Genomic DNA, 24,204 nt, shown 5'->3' with positions numbered 1-24,204 from the left:
TCATGTAATTTAACTAGATAAGCTCATCATTCATATTTCATCATGTATGTATATCCCATAATATTCTCGTTGAGTTTCCAGGAAAACTCGATGGATTACCCATTATCCGTCAATTTATAGGAATGATCGTTCCATACATGCACTTCCGCGAACCTCACATCATATGGCAGGATTACCAGTCCAGGCTAAGTCACCCATATGATGAAACTCGTAAGATGATTTCGAGATTACCAGTCTAGGCTAAATCTCTTATAGTGAGAACACCCTCAGTGAGCTCGGATCTGAATTAACAGTCCAGGCTAAATTCAGACCCTAATCAGATTACCCGTCTAGGCTAAATCTGTAATGCACATATATTCTTCAGGAGGCTTGATCATTCAAGAAACACCCATCTAGGCTAGATTCCTTTTCATACTTGAGATCTCAGATTACTCTTCCGGGCTAAATCCTTACTGCAACACATGTAGGATCTCAGTTCACATGTCAATGAGGGGTTATCCATCGATTTCCCTTTTGTCAACCTCAATCGAGATATCTTTCACATGTTATCATCAATATACATTTCTATGATATTTCATACCAATAATAAATGCAATCACCAAGCATTCATAAAGCATACAATTATGCATTTTAAGGGTTTACTTCAAATTATCCGAACTTACCTGGTATTCTTTTCGGGATTGAGTTTCGGTTATTCTGAAACTTTGCGTTTACCACGATCAACCTCTGGAATTTATTCCTCGGGGTCTATAACAGCAAAATTAATTCATTAATACCTCACATTATACATTTCAAGTTTAATAACTACCCCCAGTCCAAATTACCATTTTGCCCCTAACCTTCGATATTTTTACGATTTAGTCATTAGGCTCGTATAATGAAACACATGAAATTTCTATCTCACCCAAGCCTAATCGAACATTTTTCTCTCTTATGGGAACCCACATTTTTCATTTTCTTCCACATTCTTACCACACATTTACATCTTTTGCAATTTAGTCCCTATAAGGGTTTCTCATGAAAACTAGCTTGGAAAAGATGTTTATCACACATTTATCTTTCATATTCCTCCATAATCCATCAAAATACAGGCAACTCATGCATGGGTAAATTTTTAAACATGAACCCTAGCATGAAATATGGGTAGAAATCGAGAGAACAAATTACTGGGATTTCAAAAATACAAAGAACATGAAAAACGAGGCTTGGGAGCACTTACTATTGAGCTTGGAAATGTTGAAAACCCTAGCTATGGTGTCTCTTCAATTTTCGGCAGCCATAGAGAAGGAAATGGTTGATTTTGGCTTGATTTTTACCATTTTAATTCATTAAGATGACGAATGACCAAAATGCCCTTATACCCTTTCTTTAAAATTTTATCCATGCAAGCCCATTTTTGTCCAAAAATTTAGAACTTGGGAAAATTGATCTCCAAGACCTTTTAATTCATAATCTAAAGCAAATTCATACAAATTGCTTCTAGAATCCAAGTTTTACAATTTATTAAATTTAGTCCTTAATTTCCAATTGTCATCCTATACATAGAATTTCTTCATGAAATTTTAACACATTCATATACTCATATTCTAGGCCTCATAATAATCATAAAATAATTATTTTGATGTCAGATTTATGGTCCTGAAACCACTATTTCGACTAAGCCCTATTTCAGGATGTTACATTTCTCACCCCGTTAGAGACTTTCGTCCTCGAAGGTCTTACGAGAGAATAGATTTGTATAATGGTTTCTTAGGGTTTCTTTCGGCTCCCATGTAGCTTCTTCAACACCATGTCAATGCCATAAAACTTTTACAAGAGCCACATCTTTATTTCTGAACCGCTTAATTTCGCGAGCCAATATCTTAACTGGTTCTTCTCCATAGGTCATGTCCGATCGAATTTCAATCTCAGTCGGTGAAATTACATGAGAGGAGTCTGATCGATATCTCTGTAACATAGATACATGAAACACATCGTGAATCTTTTCCAGTTTGGGTGGCAATGCCAAACTATAGGCTAACGGTCCGATTCTTTCGGTGATCTCGTACGGTCCGATAAATCGTGGACTCAGTTTAACTTTTCGACCAAATCTCAATACCTTTTTCCATGGAGATACCTTTAAAAATACTCTATCCCTAACTTGAAACTCAATTTCTTTTCTTTTCAGATCACCATAAGACTTTTTCCTATCTGATGCCGCTTTTAAACAATCCCGTATCACTTTAACTTTTTCTTCAGTTTCTTTGATCAGATCAACTCCATGAATTTGATTTTCCTTAAGTTCTGTCCAATACAACAGAGTTCGACATTTCCTTCCATACAAGGCCTCATAAGGCGCCATTTTCAAACTTGTTTGGAAACTGTTGTTGTAGGCAAAATCTACCAATGGCAGATATTTTTCCCAAGTACCCTGAAATTCGAGGATGCAACAACGCAACATGTCCTTGAGAATCTGAATCATCCGCTTAGTCTGACCATCGGTCTGAGGGTGAAAAGTGGTGCTAAAACTCAACTTTGTACCCAAGGCTTCTTGTAACTTCTTCTAGAATCTCGAAGTGAACCTCGGGTCTTTGTCCGAAATAATCGACAGTGGTACTCCATGCAATCTTACTATCTCAGAAATGTACAAATCGGATAATCTATCAAGGGAATAATCCGTCTTTACCGGGATAAAATGAGTCGACTGTGTCAATTTGTTCACTATAATCCGTATGGCATCTTTCTTTTTTGGAGTTAAAGGCAATCCTGTCACAAAGTCCATGGTAATTCTGTCCCACTTCCATTCGGGGACCATTACAGGTTGTAACATTCCTGAAGGTACTTGATGTTCAGCTTTAGCTTGCTGACACACCAGTCATTTCGATACAAATTCAGAAACATCTCTTTTCATGCCATGCCACCAATACATCTTCTTCAAATCATTGTATATTTTGGTACTTCCTGGATGAACTGACAAACGACTATTATGTACTTCTAACAAAATCTTCTAAATAAGTTCATCGGCTTTGGGTACACAAACCCTATCTCTGAACATTAAACATCCATCAGGACTAATTCAGAAATCTGACTCATTACCAAACTAACATTGAGTTCTTTTTGTTTGTAAGCCATCATCATTAAACTGGGCATCAAGAATTTCCTGTAGAAAAGTTGGCCTAGCCTTCAGCTCGGCCAAAATTGAACAATCATCAAGCAATATCAAACAAGCATCCATTGCTCTCAAAGGATACAAGGATTTCCTACTCAATGCATCAGCAACCGCATTCGCCTTTCCCGGGTGATAGTCAATAATTAAATCATAATCTTTAATTAATTCCAACCACCTCCGCTGTCTCAGATTTAATTCTTTTTGAGTAATCAAGTATTTTAAACTCTTGTGATCCGTGAAAATACGACAAGTCTCGCTATGCAAATAATGCCTCCAAATTTTTAAGGTAAAAACAATAGCGGCGAGTTCTAGGTCGTGGGTTGGATAATTCTTCTCATGAGGCTTCAATTGCCGTGAAGCATAGGCTATCACCTTGCCATCTTGCATAAGCACACAACCCAATCCATTTAAGGATGCATAACTGTAGACCACAAACTCTTTTCCCGGTTCAGGTAGCACTAAAACAGGAGCTTCGATTAGCAATGTTTTTAACTTCTCAAAACTTTACTGACACTTCTCCGTCCAATCAAACTTAATGTCTTTCTGAAGCAGCTTCGTCATCGGAGTTGCTATCATGTAAAATCCTTTTACAAACCTTCGGTAGTAACCGGTTAAGCCTAAAAAACTTCTTACCTCAGTTACATTCTTAAGCAATTTCCATTCAACAATTGCAGAAATTTTGTTTGGATCAACTCGAATACCTTCACCCGAAACTATATGACCTAAAAATCCAACTTCCTGGAGCCAAATTCACTCTTGCTAAACTTAGCATACAGTTCCTTTTCCCTCAAGGTCTGCAACACAATTCTCAGATGTTTTGCATGCTCTGTCTTATCTTTAGAATAGATCAAAATGTCGTCAATAAACACAACGACAAGCTTATCCAAATATGGCCAAAAGATTCTATTCAATAGATCCATAAACACAACCGGTGCATTCGTCAGTCCAAACGGCATGACAAGAAACTCATAACGGCCATACCTCGTTCTGAAAGCTGTCTTGGGTACATCCGAGTCTTTAACTCGTAACTGATAATAGCCAGACCTCAAGTCTATCTTGGAGAACACGGTGGCTCCTCTCAACTGGTCAAATAAATCATCGATTCTTGGAAAAGGATACTTATTCTTAATAGTCACCTTATTAAGTTATCGATAGTCAACACATAATCTCATCGAACCATCTTTCTTCTTTACAAACAACACGGGGGCACCCTAAGGTGAAAAACTTGGCCTAGCAAATCCTTTAACTGTCAACTCTTGCAACTATGCTTTCAACTCCTTCAACTCGGTAGGTGTCATTCTGTACGGGGCAATAGAAATGGGAGTTGTCTCTAGCACTAACTCAATACTAAATCTATCTCCCTTTCAGGAGGTAATCCGGGTAATTCCTTCTGAACCACTTCTGGATACTCACATACTATCGGCATAGATTCAATCTTCCATTCAATTTCCTTAGTGTTCATAAAAAATGCAAGGTAGGCTCCATATCCTTTCCTCATATATCTCTGGGCAACCATTGCCTTGATTACAATCGGTGATGAACCCAATTCTCTTGATTCAACCCGTAAAATCTTACCATCTGGGCTTTTCAACTTAATGTACTTACTACCACAATTCACAGTTACATCATGAAGGGCTAACCAATCCATGCCAAGTATTACATCAAATTCATCAAATGGTAACAACATAAGGTTAGCTAGGAAACAACAACCTTGAATCATCAAAGGACAATTCTTACAGACTTTATCAACTAGGACTGATCTACCTAGTGGGTTCGACACTCTAATAATATCTTCTGTAAATTCAATAGGTATGTTCATACTAGACGCCAATCTCATGCAGATATATGAATACGTCGACACTGGGTCAATTAAAGCAACAATACTTATATTAAAAAGGGAGAAGATACCCATAATAACATCAGGAGTAGCGGCTTCCTCTCCGACATGCATCGCATACATTCTTGCCGAGGCTCAGACCCCTGGTTTTGTAGCGTCTTTAGTGACAACTCAACTGCCACTAACACTCCCTGGGTATCTCAGAGGTCTACTTGTGGAATAGGAGTACTCAATTTCGGGGCTACATCCACTTCTTTTTCAACTCGCTCTGGGCAGTCTCTAAGGAAGTGATCAAAAGAACCACATCTGAAACATGCGCCGCTCTTCATTCGGCACTCTTCGAAGTGAAATTTGTTGCAGCTTTTACACTTTGGTTTTTGATCATCTACGCTCCCCACACTAGTCTCTATCGAGGAGGAAATATTTTGACATCATCGCTTAGAGCTTCTTGATCAGCCCAAATATCCCACTGATGAAGTGGAGAATTCATGTAAGCTCCTGGCTTTTTTCATGGAGAACAAGAGTGTTTTACCGCTAGACCTCTTGCTCGCAACTCGAGCCTCTATCTTAGCTTGTTTTCTTTCATTATAAAGTTCTTCAGCCCTCTTAGCTCGACCAGCTAATATGGCAAACTCCCATATTTCCAAGATCCCAATCAACAACTTGATGTCCTCATTCAAACCTTCCTCAAAGAGTTTACACATTTTTGATTCAGTTTGGACCCATTCAGTTGCGTACTGACTCAGTCGCTCTCTCGTATTCTGCTACAGTCTTGCTACCTTGTTTGAGTTCCAGTAACTCCTTTCGCTTCGAGTCCAAAAATTGCTAGCTAATGTATTTCTTCCTAAACACTACTTAGAAGAAATCCCAAGTAATACTTTCTTTTGGCACTACCGAGGATATGGTTTTCCACCAATTGCATGCAGTGTCCTTCAAAAGAGATACAACACACTTAAAACATTCATCGGGTGTGCATGACAAATCATCTAGCACTCGCGTAGTGTTATCGAGCCAGAACTCAGCTCTTTTAGCATCATCATCAACTTTCGCTCTGAATTCCTCAGCCCCATACTTCTAAGCTTATCTACAAGGGCTTTACCGATCCTCATCGGTGCCATACCTCGTGGCACATCCTCATCAGGTTGGTTAGGAAGCAAGGGAGGTCTCGGTATATTGGGGCGATTTCTTAGATAATCCCTAAACCATTCATCCATCATATCAAAAAAGGTAGCTCGGGCCTCTTCTCGGCCTTCTATCATTAGCCTTCTACTACTACTAGATACAGCTCATTGTACGGAAGCTGGAGCATGGATTTCGGCTCCCTCAGACTCATCTTGTGCTTGATTGGAAGATATTTACTATATTCAAAACAATTTAAACAATTAGGAGATGTCACACTATCAACATTCAAATAATGGCATTTATAGCAAACCTTTAACATCCTCTACGGTAGTCCTAAAACCGACTAAACCGTAGCTCTGATACCAATAAATGTAATACCTCTCACCCGTATCCGTCACCGGAACAGGGCTCGAGGCATTACCAGACTTAAACATTCATAAACATACCAAAACCGAGTCACTAAATTTCGCCCAAAATTTAAATCATCTAAAATATATACTTTCGTCCCTCAAACAGGTCATCGAGTTCTAAAACTTACATTAAAGTGATTCGGGACAAGACAGAAAACATTCAGGAAAATTTGGGCGAATTAATAAATTTCTAGCTTTGGGAGGCTACACACCCGTGTATGTGGGCCGTGTGGGCTCACACGCTCGTATATCGTAGGGCACGCCCGTGTTCTTTCCTCGTGTCCAAAACCTGAGCATTCTATTAAATCAACACGGCCTAGACACAAGCCCATGTGACCTACCCGTGTACTAATTTGATTTAAATTTTTAGGTGCAGGGGACACACGGTCACAGCACACGCCCGTGGGAGGAAACCGTGTGTCAAACACGACCTAGACACACGCCTGTATGTTTATCCATGTGGACTCTGTTGGGCTATTTTCCAAGCCTAGGTCACCCTTCCCTATTTTCTTGTGCATAAAAGTTTCCAAGTCTGAGAGAAAACATGATTTTACACATACAGTTATAAATAATCTTAATAAGAGTCCCAGTGTGGAAACCTCATATCATTGGTTTCACACGAAAAGGTTATTTCCCATTTAGTATTCATGGGTTCTTATGTTATAGTATTACATTCTAGAACTTAGCTCGTTTTTGAACTCATTGCCACTTGTAGCATTCCATCATAATAGAGCATGAACATGCAGATAAAGACAGGTCATAGCCTACTTTCAAATGTGCCATTTTCTATGGCCTTATACAGAAAGATAGGTACATCTTTACATGCCTTCATTTGGCAATTCAAATTACACATATGACAAAATACTCAAGAACCTATACATGCCATTAACAAAATAGTAGTGTCTTTATAACAAAGCTTGACTATTTGATAGTGTGTTGACTCCCCAATCATCTTCCAATCATTATAAGTCCTCGAACTCTGAAAAATAGGGGAAAATAGAGGGAACAAACATTTTCATGCCTAGTAAGCTCGAATAACCGGAAAGTAAACTTACCAAGTAATTAGCATACATCCATACTTAAGTCATGAATTCATCCAATATGAAATGATTTCCTATCACATGCACTCAATTAATGAGTTAGTCACATAATCATGTATCATGTAATTTAACTAGATGAGCTCATCATTCATATTTCATCATGTATGTATATCCCATAATATTCTCGTTGAGTTTCCAGGAAAACTTGATGGATTACCCATTATCCGTCAATTCATAGGAATGATCGTTCCATACATGCACTCCCGCAAACCTCACATCATATGGCAGGATTACCAGTCCAGGCTAAATCCCTCATATCATGAACTCATAAGGTGATGTCGAGATTACCAGTCTAGGCTAAATCTCTTATAGTGACAACACCCTTAATGAGCTCGGATCTGAATTTCTAGTCCAGGCTAAATTCAGACCCTAATCAGATTACCCGTCCGGGATAAATATGTAATACACATATATTCTTCGGGAGGCTTGATCATTCAAGGAACACCCGTCTGGGCTAGATTCCTTTTCATATTTGAGATCTCGGACTACCCGTCTAGGCTAAATCCTTACTGTAACACATGCAGGATCTCAGTTCACATGTCAATGAGGGGTTATCCATCGATTTCCCTTTTGTCAACCTCAACCGAGATATCTTTCACATGTTATCATCAATATACATTTCTATGATATTTCATACCACTAATAAATGCAATCACCAAGCATTCATAAAGCATACAATTATGCATTTTAAGGTTTTACTTCAAATTATCCGAACTTACCTGGTATTCTTTTCGGGATTAAGTTTCGATTATTCTGAAACTTTGCGTTTACCATGATCAACCCCCGAAATTTGTTCCTCGGGGTCTATAACAGCAAAAATAATTCATTAATACCTCACATTATACATTTCGAGTTTAATAACTAGCCCCGGTCCAAATGACCATTTTGCCCCTGACCTTCAACATTTTTACGATTTAGTCCTTAGGCTCGTATAATGAAACACATGAAATTTCTATCTCACCCAAGCCTAATCAAACATTTTTCTCTCTTATGGCAACCCACATTTTTCATTTTCTTCGCCATTCTTACCACACATTTACATCTTTTGCAATTTAATCCCTGTAAGCGTTTCTCATGAAAACTAGCTTGGAAAAGATGTTTATCACACATTTATCTTTCTTATTCCTCCATAATCCATGAAAATACAGTCAACTCATGCATGGGTAAATTTTTAAACATGAACCCTAGCATGAAATATGGGTAGAAATGGAGAGAGCAAATTACTGGGATTTCAAAAATACAAAGAACATGAAAAACGGGGCTTGGGAGCACTTACTATTGAGCTTGGAAATTTTAAAAACCCTAGCTATGGTGTCTCTTCAATTTTCGGCGGCCATGGAGAAGGAAATGGCTGATTTTGGCTTTATTTTTACCATTTTAATCCATTAAGATGACAAATGACCAAAATGCCCTTATACCCTTTCTTTAAAATTTTATTCATGCAAGCCCATTTTTGTCCAAAAATTTAGAACTTGGGAAAATTGATCTCCAAGACCTTTTAATTCATAATCTAAATCAATTTCATACAAATTGCTTCTAGAATCCAAGTTCTACAATTTATTCAATTTAGTCCCTAATTTCCAATTGGACATCCTATACATAGAATTTTTTCATGAAATTTTAACACATGCATATACTCATATTATAGGCCTCATGATAATCATAAAATAATTATTTTGATGTCAAATTTATGGTCCCAAAACCACTATTTTGACTAAGCCCTATTTCAGGATGTTACAGCCAATTTTAAGGGCTCTTAGGCATTCCAAAGCCTATTTAAACACTTAAGGAGGCACTTAAGAAAGGGGGATGCAGAGTAGGAAGAAAGGAATTACTCAAGGAAAGCCGATTGATCCATCTCAAGAGCCGGATTCATCATCAAGACTGGAGATCTCCCTTTAAGTTCCTTCAGGAGTTTTAGGTTTTCTTATGTTTTGTTATCTTTATGCTTTGGAGATGTTTTCTTTCATAAGTATGAACTAAACCCCTAAATACCTAAGAGGAATGAAACCTAAGACAGATCTTGTTATTATTATCTGAATTCTATGATAAATATTTGACTTGTTTTTAATTATGTGTTCTTAATCCTTGTTTTGATATTTCAGGATATTGATTCAAGTTAAGCTTTTGTTCAGAGGAGGAATAGACCCTGTCTAAGAGTAAATTTGTCATAATTAAGCGGAGTTGATTGCACGCCTAAAGATAGGGTGACAAGATTTTGCTAGACTAGGGTGAAACCTAATAAGGGAATCCATAGGTCGAGTTAATGCAATCCTAGGGTGTTAATTAGAAAGAGATTTTAATTATTCAACCTAGGGTTAGACGTTATTAGTCTCGAGAGAGATAATAATATAACTTAGGGATTTCTACGGATCAAGTCAAATGAATAAAACGTCTGATTCAGAGTCAAATAACAAGTGAAGTCTAGGTGGATTTGTCCTTAGGTATTGTCTCAATCAATCGAATTTTCCCAAAAGTATTTTCCCAAGTTTTTCTTTCTGTGCATTCTTAGTTAGTAATTAGTTTAGACAGCCAAACCTTTTAAATTTTAGGCTAGATAATAAAAAGGAAGTAAATACTAGTACTCGTAGTTCCTTTGGGTTCGACAATCCGGTCTTGCTGAACTATACTGCTGTTCGATAGGTACACTTGCCTTAATCATGATAATAAGTTAATCTCAAGAACGTTTCATTTATAAATCTTTAAAACTTATTACGAATATCACACATCAACACTTCCTCCAAAATCATATATCCCACCCCATGCAATGCAACAGAATATAAATGTACATACGGTAAAAATGGCATCCTCAAATAGTCATGCATCACATAAGGGTAAAACAGTCATTTACCTCATATGGATATAGCGGTCAATTTATCAAATTGGGGTCTAGATATACTTACCGACCCAACAGTAGGTCCATAATTGTCCCGGGTGACCCGTGTAACCTTAACGATCAAACAGTGAAAATGGGCCCAAAGCTCATTGTAACACCCCTTACTAGTACCTGAGACCGGGGACAAGTACGAGGCATTATTGGACATACATACGAGAATAAACAGAAATATGAGTGATAAAATTTCGTTTCAACTTAAAACAAATCCACTAACATTGTAGTGTCCTAATTTTGGGCCTACGAGGCCCTAAACAAACATTGAGAAAGGTTCAGGACCAAAATGAAGATCTGAGGAAAAACTATAGTTTAATACCTCACATGCCCGTGTTAAGATCATACATATGCCCGTGTGCATTGGGACACGCCCGTGTGGTCACCCCGTGTCCAAAACTTGAGCATTCTGTTATATTCACACAGCCAAGACACATGCTCGTATGTCTAGCCTGTGTTCGAAACTGACTTAAAATTTTAGGTGTAAGGAACACACGGTCATACCGAACGCCCAAGGGCGATCCGTGTGTCACACACAGCCTGGACACACACCCGTATGTCTACTCGTGTGAACCTTATTAGGCTACTTTTCAAGCCTTTGGCCACCCCCAATTGCCCACTCTCATCTATAGTTTCCACTAAAATTTAACATGCCCTAATTGCACTCAAGTTCTATCATAATTTTCAATTTCATGTAAACCTCATATCCTTACTTTTGCACATGCTAGGTTGCCCTTTTTGTATTAAAGATTATAGTCTTATTAATCAGAATATAGGATTGGGCTCATCTTTTAACTCATTGCCAACTGTGATCCTCCCAATTTCAAATGAATTGGTCACATTTATCTTATCCATTCATAATACACCGTGTAATCATTTCAACAAGTAAAAATTGCATGGTTAGTAGGATAGCAACCTACACAAATACAGGCTATGTATTAAGGCCATACACAAAATGAATAGACATATCATTCAATCCTTAACATTGCTAGCCAAAAGACACATATGACAAAATGACCCAAAAATACCTATACATGCCATTGAACAAAATAAAGTATCTATGTACCAAAGCTGGACTAGTTGATAGTGTGTTGACTCTCCAACCGTCTTCCAACCTTTACGAGTCCTAGAGCTCTGAAAGACAGGGAAAAGAGAGGTGTAAGCATTTACATGCTTAGTAAGCTCGAATAACTGGAAAGTAAACTTACCAAGTAATTAGGATACATCTATAATAGATAAGGAAACCAACAGGTATGAAATGGTTCCCTATCACATGCATTTAACCAATGAGTTAGACACACAAAGCACCATGTAACTTATCTTAGATGAGCTCATCATTCAACATTTCATTTTGTACATGTATTTCATGTTAATCCCATTGAGTGTCTAAGAAATCTCGATGGAATATCCATTAACTGTTAATTCATAAAGATGATCATTTCAAGCGTGCACTCCCGCGAACCTCACATCTTATGGCAGGATTACCAGTCCAGGCTATATCCCCCATATCGTAAACTCATAAGGTGATGTTGGGATTACTAGTCCAGGCTAAATCCCTTGCGACAAACACCTTTAATGAGCTCGAATCTGAATTACCAGTCCAGGCTAAATTCAGACCCTGATCCCATATTCCACATGTATTTTTCAGGAGGCTCAATCATCCAAAGGAACAACGAGCTAGATCCTTTGCATAATTAAGATCAGCGGATTACTCGTCCAGGCTAAATCCTTTCTGTAACACATGCAGGATCTCATTACACATGTAAAACATGGTTTATCCATCGAATTCCCTTTTTAACCTCAACCAAGACAATTTTTCAACACATGATTATTAGGAATGCATTTCATGAAATCTTATGCTATCAATAAATGCAATCATCATTCATTCACAAATCATATAATTAGGCATATTAGGAGTTTACTTTAAGTTATCCGAACTTACCTGGTATTCGTTTCGGTGCTGTGTTTCGGTTGTTCTGAAACCTTTTGTTTTCCTCGATCGACCTTTGAAATTTGTTCCTCGGGGTCTATTACAACAAAATTAAATCATTAACACTCCACATTATAAATTTCAAGTCTAAATTACACCCCCGGTCCAAATGACTGTCTTACCCCTAACCTTTCATATTTTTACGATTTAGTCCCTAGGCTCGTATAATGAAACACATGCAATTTCTATCTTACCCAAGCCTAGCTGAATGTTTTTCCCTCTTATGGCAGCCCACATTTTCCATTATTTCTCATTTCCACCACATATTTTACACCTTTTGCATAAAGGTCCTTTTAGGGGTTTTTCATGAAAACTACCTAGAAAAAGATGTTTAACACTCATCCAACTTTCATAATCCTCCATAATCCATCAAAATACAAGTAACTCAAGCATGGGTAAATTTTTAAACACGAACCCTAGAATGAAATATGGGTAGAAATGGAGAGAGCAAGCTACCGGAATTTCAAAAATACAAAGAACATTAAAAACGGGGTTTGGGAGCACTTACTATTGAGCTTGAAAATCTTGAAAACCCTAGCTATGGAGGGCTTGAGAGTTTTGGCTGGTACAAAGGAGAAAATTGATTTTTGTTTCATTTTTCCCATTTTATTTCATTAAAATGCCAAATGACCAAAATGCCCTTAAGCACTTTCTTTAAAATTTTATCCATACAAGCCCATTTTTGTCCAAAAACATAGAAATTGGGAAAACTGCTCTTCAAGACCTTCTAATTTATAATCTAAATCAATTTCATACAAATTGCTTCTAGAATCCAAGTTTTACAATTTATTCAATTTAGTCCCTAATTTCCAATTGGACACCTTACTCAAAGAATTTCTTTATGAAACTCTAACACATGAATATTCTCATATTCTATGCCTCATAATAATCATAAAATAAATATTTCGATGCCAGATTTGTGGTCTCGAAACCACTATTCTGACTAGGCCCTATTTCAGGATGTTCCACTCATAACATGGCCCATGTAGGCCCACATGCCCGTGTGGCCTAATAAGCCCAAAAATGGCCTTGGCTGTGCGAACTACACAATCTGGCCCAAAAATCTCCACACGTCCGTGTGATTTACCCATGTGGGCCCCACGGGCCCAACATGGCCCAAAACGGCCTAAGCCCATGAAAAACCTCATGGTGGCCTCTATGATCAAACGCCCACATTTCATGCATTTGGATTCCCACAAGAGTGAGTGTACGCTCATGTAGTGTCAATAGTCATACTTTTTTGGCTTTTGCCAATCTACATTTATAGTAGTGTGGTTACACACCTAGTTGCGAAAATGTGATACTAGATTACGAGCACTCCAACCTACATTCAATCACAAGTTTCGGTTAATCGCATCCCACTCGACTTATCAAAACCTCCACCAAACTACTTGTCCAAAAATCTACCTCTTACTAGATTAGATCAGTTGATTATGGCTTGCTCACTAAATCCGTTTGCAAGAGGCCTAAACAATAGGCCTTAGGGGTTTTCTGCACTCCAATTAACCCTTTTCAACCATCAAACAAATGAACAGTCAAAACTAGATGAACAATCACTTACCAGAACCGCCACGCCCAGATTAGGAGGGAAGAATAATCGTCCTACACCCACACCAAAGTCAAAGGTACACGGAGTGACAGGGACAAAGTGGTACAATTGTACCCCTAGAAGCAACCGGTAAAGAAGAGGAGATATTAAAAGAAAAATCATAATGGTAAAGAGAAACAAAAAGGGATATCCAAGAGCACTTACCGATTGTCAGAGAACAATTGCCAAATCGAAAGCAAAAACAGAGGGAGGGAGAAAGGAGTATTCGACTATCATAATAAGATGAAAAGAATGGGATATGTTAGACTAAAAGAATTGAGAGAGAAGGAGAATAGGACATTTAGCCAAGGAGAAAAAAGAAAAGAATGCTAGTTTGAGGAGTAGAGGAAGAAAGAAATTCGAAGCAGAGTAAGGCTGTATGGAAAATTAAGGTCGAAACAACAAAACGAGAAATACCTGAATGGTCTCTAAGCAAATATCAGTCCCAAAAAGAGATAAAAACGAAAGGTGGAGAAATAGTAAAACCAAAGACAAAATTTGGCTTAATAGCAACAAGGAAAACTGTTGCTAAAGGAGTAGAGGGAGAAGAGCGATATTGGTCAGTAGGCTATTGAAAATAAAGGACAAAACCAAAATGGGCAAAATGAAAAGTACCCGAAACATCCCCCAGTAGAATTCAGCAATCAAGAAGTGTAGAAAAGAACCAAAAGCGATCAAAAAACTGGAAATGGAGAGCAACAGTTGCCTAACCGAATTCTTGGGAAGCAGAAGTTCACAAACGGCACAACTCTCCTTCAAATTCGAACTTGCACGATTTCCTCCTGTCCACCAATTCAAACAATTGAAATACCCCATAATCCTCTCCTCAGACTTGGCTAACAACAAAACTGTTCAAAATTATTCAAACTCTTGGTATTTCGGTCAAACACAACTTCCTCCCATGGCCACCAGCAAAAATAATCTCTATTTGCACAAGCAGGGATTCGAACCTCGAACCTCAGGCAGTAGCAACACACCACTTATCCCCTGGGCCTGCAGGCTCTTTTCTATCATGTTTTATCCATATTTATTTAAAGGCCCAGACGTTATTACCAGATCTGACGTGTCACATGGACTTACGACTTAGTATGGATTCGTTGGTTTAAGTGATTGGAGTGGTCTTTGTAAAAATAGCGGTTGAATGAAAAACCGGTTTATCAATCTTTAGGCCATCCATTTGTTGTGCTTGTTGAGTCTTGGAAACGTTTATTAATTTTGAAAACCCGCGCAACCTAACACTAGCAGTTTTGACTTAGTATAAATATAATCAAAAAATAAAACCATAGCGGAAAAAGAAATTTAAATAGCGGCCTTATTACAACTTAAAACACAAAACTAAATCAGAATATAAAAATAATAGAAATAAACTAAATTAAAAAAACCAACTTTGCAGATGATGTGGCCACTCCAAATCCCTCACGACTCCAAGCCCACTATGGTTGGGGATTTCCTATAGAGATGAAAATAAAAGGTGAGTTCGGTAAACTCTGTAACACCCCTTACCCGTTACCGTCGCCGGAACAGGATACAAGGTATTACCAGAACATAATACCTACCATTAAACATAATCGAAATATAAATATGTCTTGAACAATATTAGCCAACTTTAAAGGCTTGTACAAATTAGCTGGTCGAAATCTTGTAACTAATATTTTAAACCTAGACAAATATGACACGTAACAAAATAATTAAGCCTACTATACATGCCATAATTCAAAACGTTTAGTTCAAATACCCTAAAGTAGGATAGTGCGGATAGATCTTCACGATCCTTAACTCCTGAGCAAGCCGGAGAACACTATAAGACAAAAGAGAGAAACAAAGTAAGCTTATAGCTTAGTAAGTAAGTATGTAAATACTAATTAAAAAAAATCTAACATGTTTACACAACAATTCAAGTACATCTACTTTAACTTCACTATTCATTCCACTTTGATTAAGCTGTCTCTGCTGCGTCATATTCACTAAATAAATCATAACTCGAGTTACCAAACTCGAAATTCAAATCCGTAAAATTTCCCTGAATCTAGACTCATAAAGATTTTTGCTAATTTTTTTCTATAATTTTTGGTTCAGCCGATTAGTACAGTTTATTAGTTAAAGTTTCCCCTGTTACACAGCTCGACTGATCTGACCTCTGTTCACTACAAATTGAATTTCTCTCAGTACACAATTCAAACAACCCTGAAGTCTGTTTCATTTAAAAATAGTCTCAATAAGGAATTTAGGCATGTAAACTATATTTCTTAATTTGCTTTGTAAAATTTTTAATGATTTTTCAAAGTTGGAACAGGGATCACGTATTCATCCTGAGCAAGTCACATACAATTGTAAATATCTCAAAATATAGAATTCCTTTGCTTGCTCTGTTTCTTTTATATGAAAGTAGACTCATTAAACTTTAATTTAACATCTCATTCAACCTCTAATTATATTCCTCCTATTTTTGGTGATTTTTCAAAATCACGTCACTGCTACCATCTAAAAACAGTTTTAATGCTAATTTCACTCTTTCACAAATTCTTTATGCTAACCTCATTTTATCTTATATTTGTATATACCACAAATCATTTTCACCATATGTCATTCACCATAAGTATAGGTCCAAACCACAATGTCACCACAAAACCATCCCGTTGAACAATTCGGATCAATCCTCGATATTTAATGGTTTCAAAGACACAAACCCCACCATCATACTTCGTTTAGTTCGGCTCTCTTGTACACATGGTGAACACTTAGTACCACTCATGCGACCTAGCCGATTTGTCTCGTAGCTCTCTTGTCTACATGGTGTCCGTCACTTGGAATCACGCATGCGACCCAGCTACATTTATCTTTCACGTAGCTCTCTTGTCTACATGGTGTCCTTCACTTGGAATCACGCATGCGACCTAGCTACATTTATCTTTCACGTAGCTCTCTTGTCTACATGGGATACATCTCGTATCACACATGTGACCTAGATACTACAGGTGTCTCGTAGCTTTCTTGTACACATGATGTGCACTCGGCATCATACATGTGACCTAGCTACGCTCCATCTATTTTATTCGATTTTTAGAATGTTCAGCAGGATCTCTCTCTCTATTATTTATTTCCATTCTTCCAATAGTCGATTTATACTTCAACATCAGCTAGTATATACATATAATAGGCTGAAATATAAGAATGTACATGAAATTATTGTAATATTTACATACAAACTTACCTTGGTGCAAAATGTGGAAATTTTGCAATTTAATCCAAAACTTTTTCCTTCCCTGATTCGAGATCAATTCTGCGTCTTTCTTGATCTATAATAACACATTTAGCTCATTTAATACTCATACTATTTATTTCAATCCAAAATCACATCATGGAAAAATTACATTTTTGGCCCCTAACTTTTACAAAATTACATTTTTGCCCCTAGGCTCGGGAATTAATTTCAGCCCTTATTCTTATGTTTTATGATATGCTGAACATTTTTCTCTTCTACAACCACATCAAATTCTCACTCTATCATATAGTTATGAACAATAGGTATTTTTACCGATTATCTTGCTTTTACTCGTTTTCACTTAAAACCGAGTAGCACAAGTTATTTAACATAATTTAAAACCTCATATTCTATCATAAAACATCAAAATACACAAATTTCACCTATGGGTATTTTTCCAAATATGAACCCTAGGTTAAATTATTACTAGCATAAGCTTAATCGAGCTTCCGGGATTCCAAAAACGTAAAGAACATTAAAAACGGGGCTTGGAATCACTTACTATGGAGCTTGAAAATTGAAGAAACCCTAGCTATGGAGAGAGGGAGAATTCGCAGCAACTAAGGAGGATGATGACCAATTTTGTGTTATTTTTCCCATTTTATTTCATTTAATATCCAAATGACCAAAATGCCCTCCTTACTAAACTTTCAAAATTCCTTCCATGTCCTAATTTTGTCCATGAACTTAAAATTGGTCAAATTGCTATTTAAGACCTCCTAATTAATATTCCAAAACAATTTCATACTAAAAACTTCTGGGATGCAAATTTTGCAACTTATTCGATTTAGTCCCTATTTTCAATTTAAGCACTTTAGGCATAGAATTTCATCACGAAATTTTCACACAATCATGCAATCATATCATAAACCCCAAAATAATTATAAAACAATTATTTCTATCTCGGATTTGTGGTCACAAAACCACTATTCCGATTAGGCCCTAATTCGGGTTGTCACAATTCTCCCCCCTTTTGAGATTTTCGTCCCCGAAAATCTTACCGGTAAAGAGGTTTGGGTACTGTTTCCTCATAGCTTCTTCAGGTTCCCACGTAGCCTCTTCTATCCCATGTCTGTGCCACAATACTTTCACTAAAGCTATACTTTTATTTCTTAACTGTTTAACCTCTCGAGCCAAAATCTTTATTGGTTCCTCCTCATAGGTCATATCCGATCGAATCTCAATTTCTGTTGGAGAAATCACATGTGAAGGATCAGAACGATAACGTCGCAACATTGATACATGAAACACGTTATGAATTCTTTCTAACTCTGCCGGTAAGGCCAACCGATATGCCACTGGTCCAATTCTCTCAGTAATCTCGTACGGCCCAATAAAACGCGGACTCAACTTGCCTTTTCGACTAAATCTCAGAATCTTTTTCCATGGTGACACCTTCAAGAACACTTTATCACCCACCTGAAATTCAATCTCTTTTCTTTTTAAATCTGCATATGACTTTTGTCGATCTGAAGCAGCTTTCAAGCAATCCCGAATTACTTTTATTTTCTCTTCGGTTTCTTTAACTAGATCAACTCCATGAATCTGTTTCTCACTAAGCTCGGTCCAATATAAAGGAGTCCGACACTTACGACCATACAAGGCTTCGTACGGTGCCATTTGTATACTTGATTGATAACTGTTATTGTAGGCAAACTCAATCAAAGATAGATATTTCTCCCAACTACCTCCAAATTCTAAAACACAAGATCTAAGCATATCTTGAGTACGGATTACTCTTTTCGTTTGACCATCTGTTTGTGGATGAAATGCGGTACTAAAGTTCAATTTTGTACCCAAAGCTTCTTGTAACTTTTTCCAAAATCTCGAGGTAAATCTTGGATCTCTATCTGATATTATAGACATAGGTACTCCGTGCAACTTCACAATTTCAGCAACATATAATTCGCTAATTTATCAAGTGAGTAATCGGTGCGTCTTGGTATAAAGTGGGCTGACTTTGTTAATCTATCAACCACTACCCAAACAAACATCCTTCTTTTTAGGAGTTAAAGGCAAACCGGTTACAAAATCCATGGTAATCTTGTCCCATTTCCACTCGGGCACCATTCTTGGTTGAAGTAATCCGAAGGCACTTGATGTTCACTTTTACTTGTTGATGATCAAACACTTGGTTACAAATTCGAAATGTCCTTTTCATACCGCCACCAATCTGACTTCTTTAAATCATTATACATTTTTGTGCTACCGGGATGAACTGATAAATGACCATTGTGCGCCTCATGTAATATTTTCGAATCAATTTATCGTTTTTCGGCACACATATCCTGTCTCGAAACATCAAACAATCATCCGGTCCAACTCGAAAATCGAGTCGTAACTCGATTCGCATTGAGTTCTCTTGATCCGCAACTCACTATCATTCCTTTGAGCATCACAAATTAAGCGGAGAAATAACGGTTTAGCTCTCATTTCGCTAAGATTGACCCATCATCGACAATGCTAACCCGTGTTCATGGCTCTCAAAGTAAAAAGAAATTTTCGCTCAAGGCGTCAAGAACTACATTTGCTTTTCCTGGATGATAATCAATCACTAGATCATAATCCTTTAATAATTCAAGCCATCTTCATTTGTCGCAGATTCAGATCCTTTTGATTCATCAAGTACTTCAAACTTTTGTGATCGGTAAAAATTCGCATTTTCACCGTACAAATAATGTCGCCAAATCTTCAAGGCAAAAACAACGGTGGGAGTTCCAAATCATGTGTAGGATAGTTCTTCTCATGCGGTTTTAACTGTCTCAAGCATAAGCTACCACTTTACCCTCTTGCATCAACACACATCCAAGGCACATCAATGATGCATCACTATAAATTACGAACTCCTTTCGACTCGGTCTGTACTAAAATTGGTGCTTCATCAATCGTGCTTTCAATTTTTCAAAACTTTGTTGACATTTATCAGTCCATTCAAATTTAACATTCTTTTGCAACAACTTAGTCATAGGAGAGGCAATCATCGAAAATCCTTCAACAAAACGTCTATAATACCCGGCTAAGCCTAAAAGCTTCTAACCTCGGATACATTCTTGGCGGTTTCAATCGACGATCGCAGAAATCTTACTTGGATCCACCGAATACCATCACCGAGACTATATGCCCCAAAAATCCGACTTCACGAAGCGTAACTCACTTTTACTAAACTTGGCAAGCAGTTTCTTTTCTCTCAAGATTTGCAATATAGTTCTCAAGTGTTCGCATGTTCGACTCATCTCGAGAATAAATTAAAATGTCATCTATAAACACTACTACAAACTTATCCAAATATGGCCGGAAGATCCGATTCATTAAGTCCATAAATATAGTTGGAGCATTTGTTAAGTCGAAAGGCATCACAAGAAATTCATAATGTCCATACCTTGTCCTAAAGGCGTTTCGGCACATCGACTCCTTAACTCTCAATTTGGTAGTAAACGGACCTCAAATCAATCTTTGAAAACACTATGGCCCCTTTAACCGATCGAATAAATCATCAATCCTCGGCAATGGGTACTTGTTCTTTATAGTCACCTTATTAGTCGACGGTAATCAATGCAAAGCCTCATTGAACCATCCTTCTTCTTACTGAATAATACAGAGCACCCCAAGGAGAGAAACTTCGGTCTCACAAATCCCTTGTCCGTTAACTCCTCGCAATCGAGCCTTCAATTCTTTTAATTCACGGAGCCATTCTATATGGAGCAATCGAGATCGGTGCAAAGTGCGGCAACAAATCAATAGCAAAATCTATCTCTATTCGGAGGCAACCCGGGCAATTCCTCCGAAATACATCCGAAACTCACAGACTATAAAGATCGATTCAAATTTCAGTTGGGGCAACTCAATATTCATTACATAAGCGGATAAGCTTCACACCCTTTTCTTATGTATTTCATGCGGACATGTGCGAAATCACCATAGGCAATTTATTTGATTCATCTGTTTCAACCCACGAATTTCTCCATTTTCACATTTCAATTCTAGTGTCTTTTGTTTACAATCTACCTTAGCATCATACAATGTTAACCGGTCCATTCCCAAGATAACGTCAAACTCACCAAATGGTAACAACATCAAGTTGGTAGAAAGCAGTGACCTTGAATCATTAATGGGCAATTCTTGCAAACCTTGTCAACTAGCACATATTGGCCTAAGGGTTCGACGCTTTAATCGTAAACTCAATAAATTCAACAGCAACTTTTTATTGGATACTAAATTCATGCAAATATAGGAATGAGTGGACCCGGATCAATCAATGCAATAACAATAGTATCATAGAGAGAAAATGTACCAAGAATAACATCGGAGATGATGCATCTTCTCGAGCACGTATAGCATAAGCTCTAGTAGGTGCTCTAGCTTCGATCTTGCCGTTAAATCTTTCATCACGGTTTTACTACTAGTCCCACCTCCAAGATTTCTCGGTGGTCTACCTCTACTAGCGGTGGTATTCATCTAGCACTCTGAAATCTTTCTTCTTTAACTTTCTCCGGACAGTCTCTAATAAAATGCTCATGAGAACAGACTTTGAAACAAGCTCGCTCGGTCCCCAACACTCACCATAATGTTGCTCGCCACATTCTTTGACACTCGGGCTTTCTAGGTCGCACATTACCCACACTTGCCACCAAGTAGCTTGAGCTTTAGACCCGAATATGCTCTACCACGATCTCGTGTGAATCCCCAATTGAAACTGTCATTCGAGGGTTTGTCTCTTTGGACCTCTTTGGTTGAGATTGAAATGGCTTACTTATCTGTCTTTTTTCGACATCTCGGGCCTCAATAGCGCTTTTCTTCTTTCTTTGTTCAATTCTTCGGACTTTAAGAGCTCGATCAACCAATACTACAAATTCTTTCAACTCCAAAATTCCTACAAGCACTTTAATGTCCTCATTCAGCCCATCTTCAAATCTTCTACACATAATGGCCTCGGTGGACACACATTCTGGGCATACTTGTTGAGTCTTACAAATTCGCGTTCATACTACTGCTACAAACATTTTCCCGCTTCAATTCAAGGAACTCCTTCCGCTTTTGATCAATGAATCGCTGACTTATGTATTTCTTTCTAAATTCTTCTGGAAGAAATCCCAAGTAACTTTTCTTTTGGCACCACTGCAACCAAAGTCTTCCACCAAAGTGGTAAGTCAATCTCTCAAAAGTGATACAAGACACTTTAAACATTCCTCGGGTGTACATGAGAGCTCATCAAATACACGGTAGAATTTTCAAGCCGAATTCCGCTTTCTCGGGATCATCATCGATCTTTGCTCTAAACTCTTCAGCCCCTTGTTTTGAATCTTGTCAACCGGAGGCTTGTTCATTCTTACCAAATCTATACCTTGAGCAGCTACACAGAATCGCCCGAGGTATAGGAGGGGTGGAGGAGGTTGAGCATTTGGATTTGCTCGAATAAATTCAAGATACCAATTGTTCATCATTTGGAGAAAGGCATCCCGAGCCTCATCTCCTTGTCTCAATGTCTCAGTCTACTTTCCACAGTAGCGGTCCCTCAAAGGGAGCGGCGCATTACTAGCAAAGATCATTAGCCGCAGTTCCTTCAGGATCCATTACTATATTAAAACAAAACACAGTTTAGAATAATCAGGAGTCACCACACTATCACAATATTTTTATGGCATGTATAGCTAGACTTTTACACACACTTTATTAGTCCGAGAACCGACAAAACCATAGCTCGATACCACTAAATGTAACACCCTTACCCATTACTGTGGTAGAACAGATACAAGGTATTACCGAACATAATACCTACCATTAAACATAATCGAAATATAAATATGTCTTGAACAATATTAGCCAACTTTAAAGGCTTGTACAAATTAGCTGGTCGAAATCTGTAACTAATATTTTAAACCTAGACAAATATGACACGTAACAAAATAATTAAGCCTACTATACATGCCATAATTCAAAACGTTTAGTTCAAATACCCTAAAGTAGGATAGTGCGGATAGATCTTCACGATCCTTAACTCTGAGCAAGTCAAGAACACTATAAGACAAAAGAGAGAAACAAAGTAAGCTTATAGCTTAGTAAGTAAGTATGTAAATACTAATTAAAAAAAAATCTAACATGTTTACACAACAATTCAAGTACATCTACTTTAACTTCACTATTCATTCCACTTTGATTAAGTTGTCTCTGCTGCGTCATATTCACTAAATAAATCATAACTCGAGTTACCAAACTCGAAATTCAAATCCGTAAAATTTCCCTGAATCTAGACTCATAAAGCTTTTTGCTAATTTTTTTCTATAATTTTTGGTTCAGCCGATTAGTACAGTTTATTAGTTAAAGTTTCCCTGTTACACAGCTCGACTGATCTGACCTCTGTTCACTACAAATTGAATTTCTCTCAGTACACAATTCAAACAACCCTGAAGTCTGTTTCATTTAAAATAGTCTCAATAAGGAATTTAGGCATGTAAACTATATTTCTTAATTTGCTTTGTAAAATTTTAATGATTTTTCAAAGTTGGAACAGGGATCACGTATTCATCCTGAGCAAGTCACATACAATTGTAAATATCTCAAAATATAGAATTCCTTTGCTTGCTCTGTTTCTTTTATATGAAAGTAGACTCATTAAACTTTAATTTCACATCTCATTCAACCTCTAATTATATTCCTCCTATTTTGGTGATTTTTCAAAATCACGTCACTGCTACCATCTAAAACAGTTTTAATGCTAATTTCACTCTTTCACAAATTCTTTATGCTAACCTCATTTTATCTTATATTTGTATATACCACAAATCATTTTCACCATATGTCATTCACCATAAGTATAGGTCCAAACCACAATGTCACCACAAAACCATCCCGTTGAACAATTC

This window comes from Gossypium arboreum, chromosome 3, assembly GCF_025698485.1.
Source record: "Gossypium arboreum isolate Shixiya-1 chromosome 3, ASM2569848v2, whole genome shotgun sequence".
NCBI lineage: Eukaryota > Viridiplantae > Streptophyta > Magnoliopsida > Malvales > Malvaceae > Gossypium > Gossypium arboreum.
The sequence above is the reverse complement of the archived record's forward strand: the minus strand, read 5'-3'. Positions refer to the sequence as shown.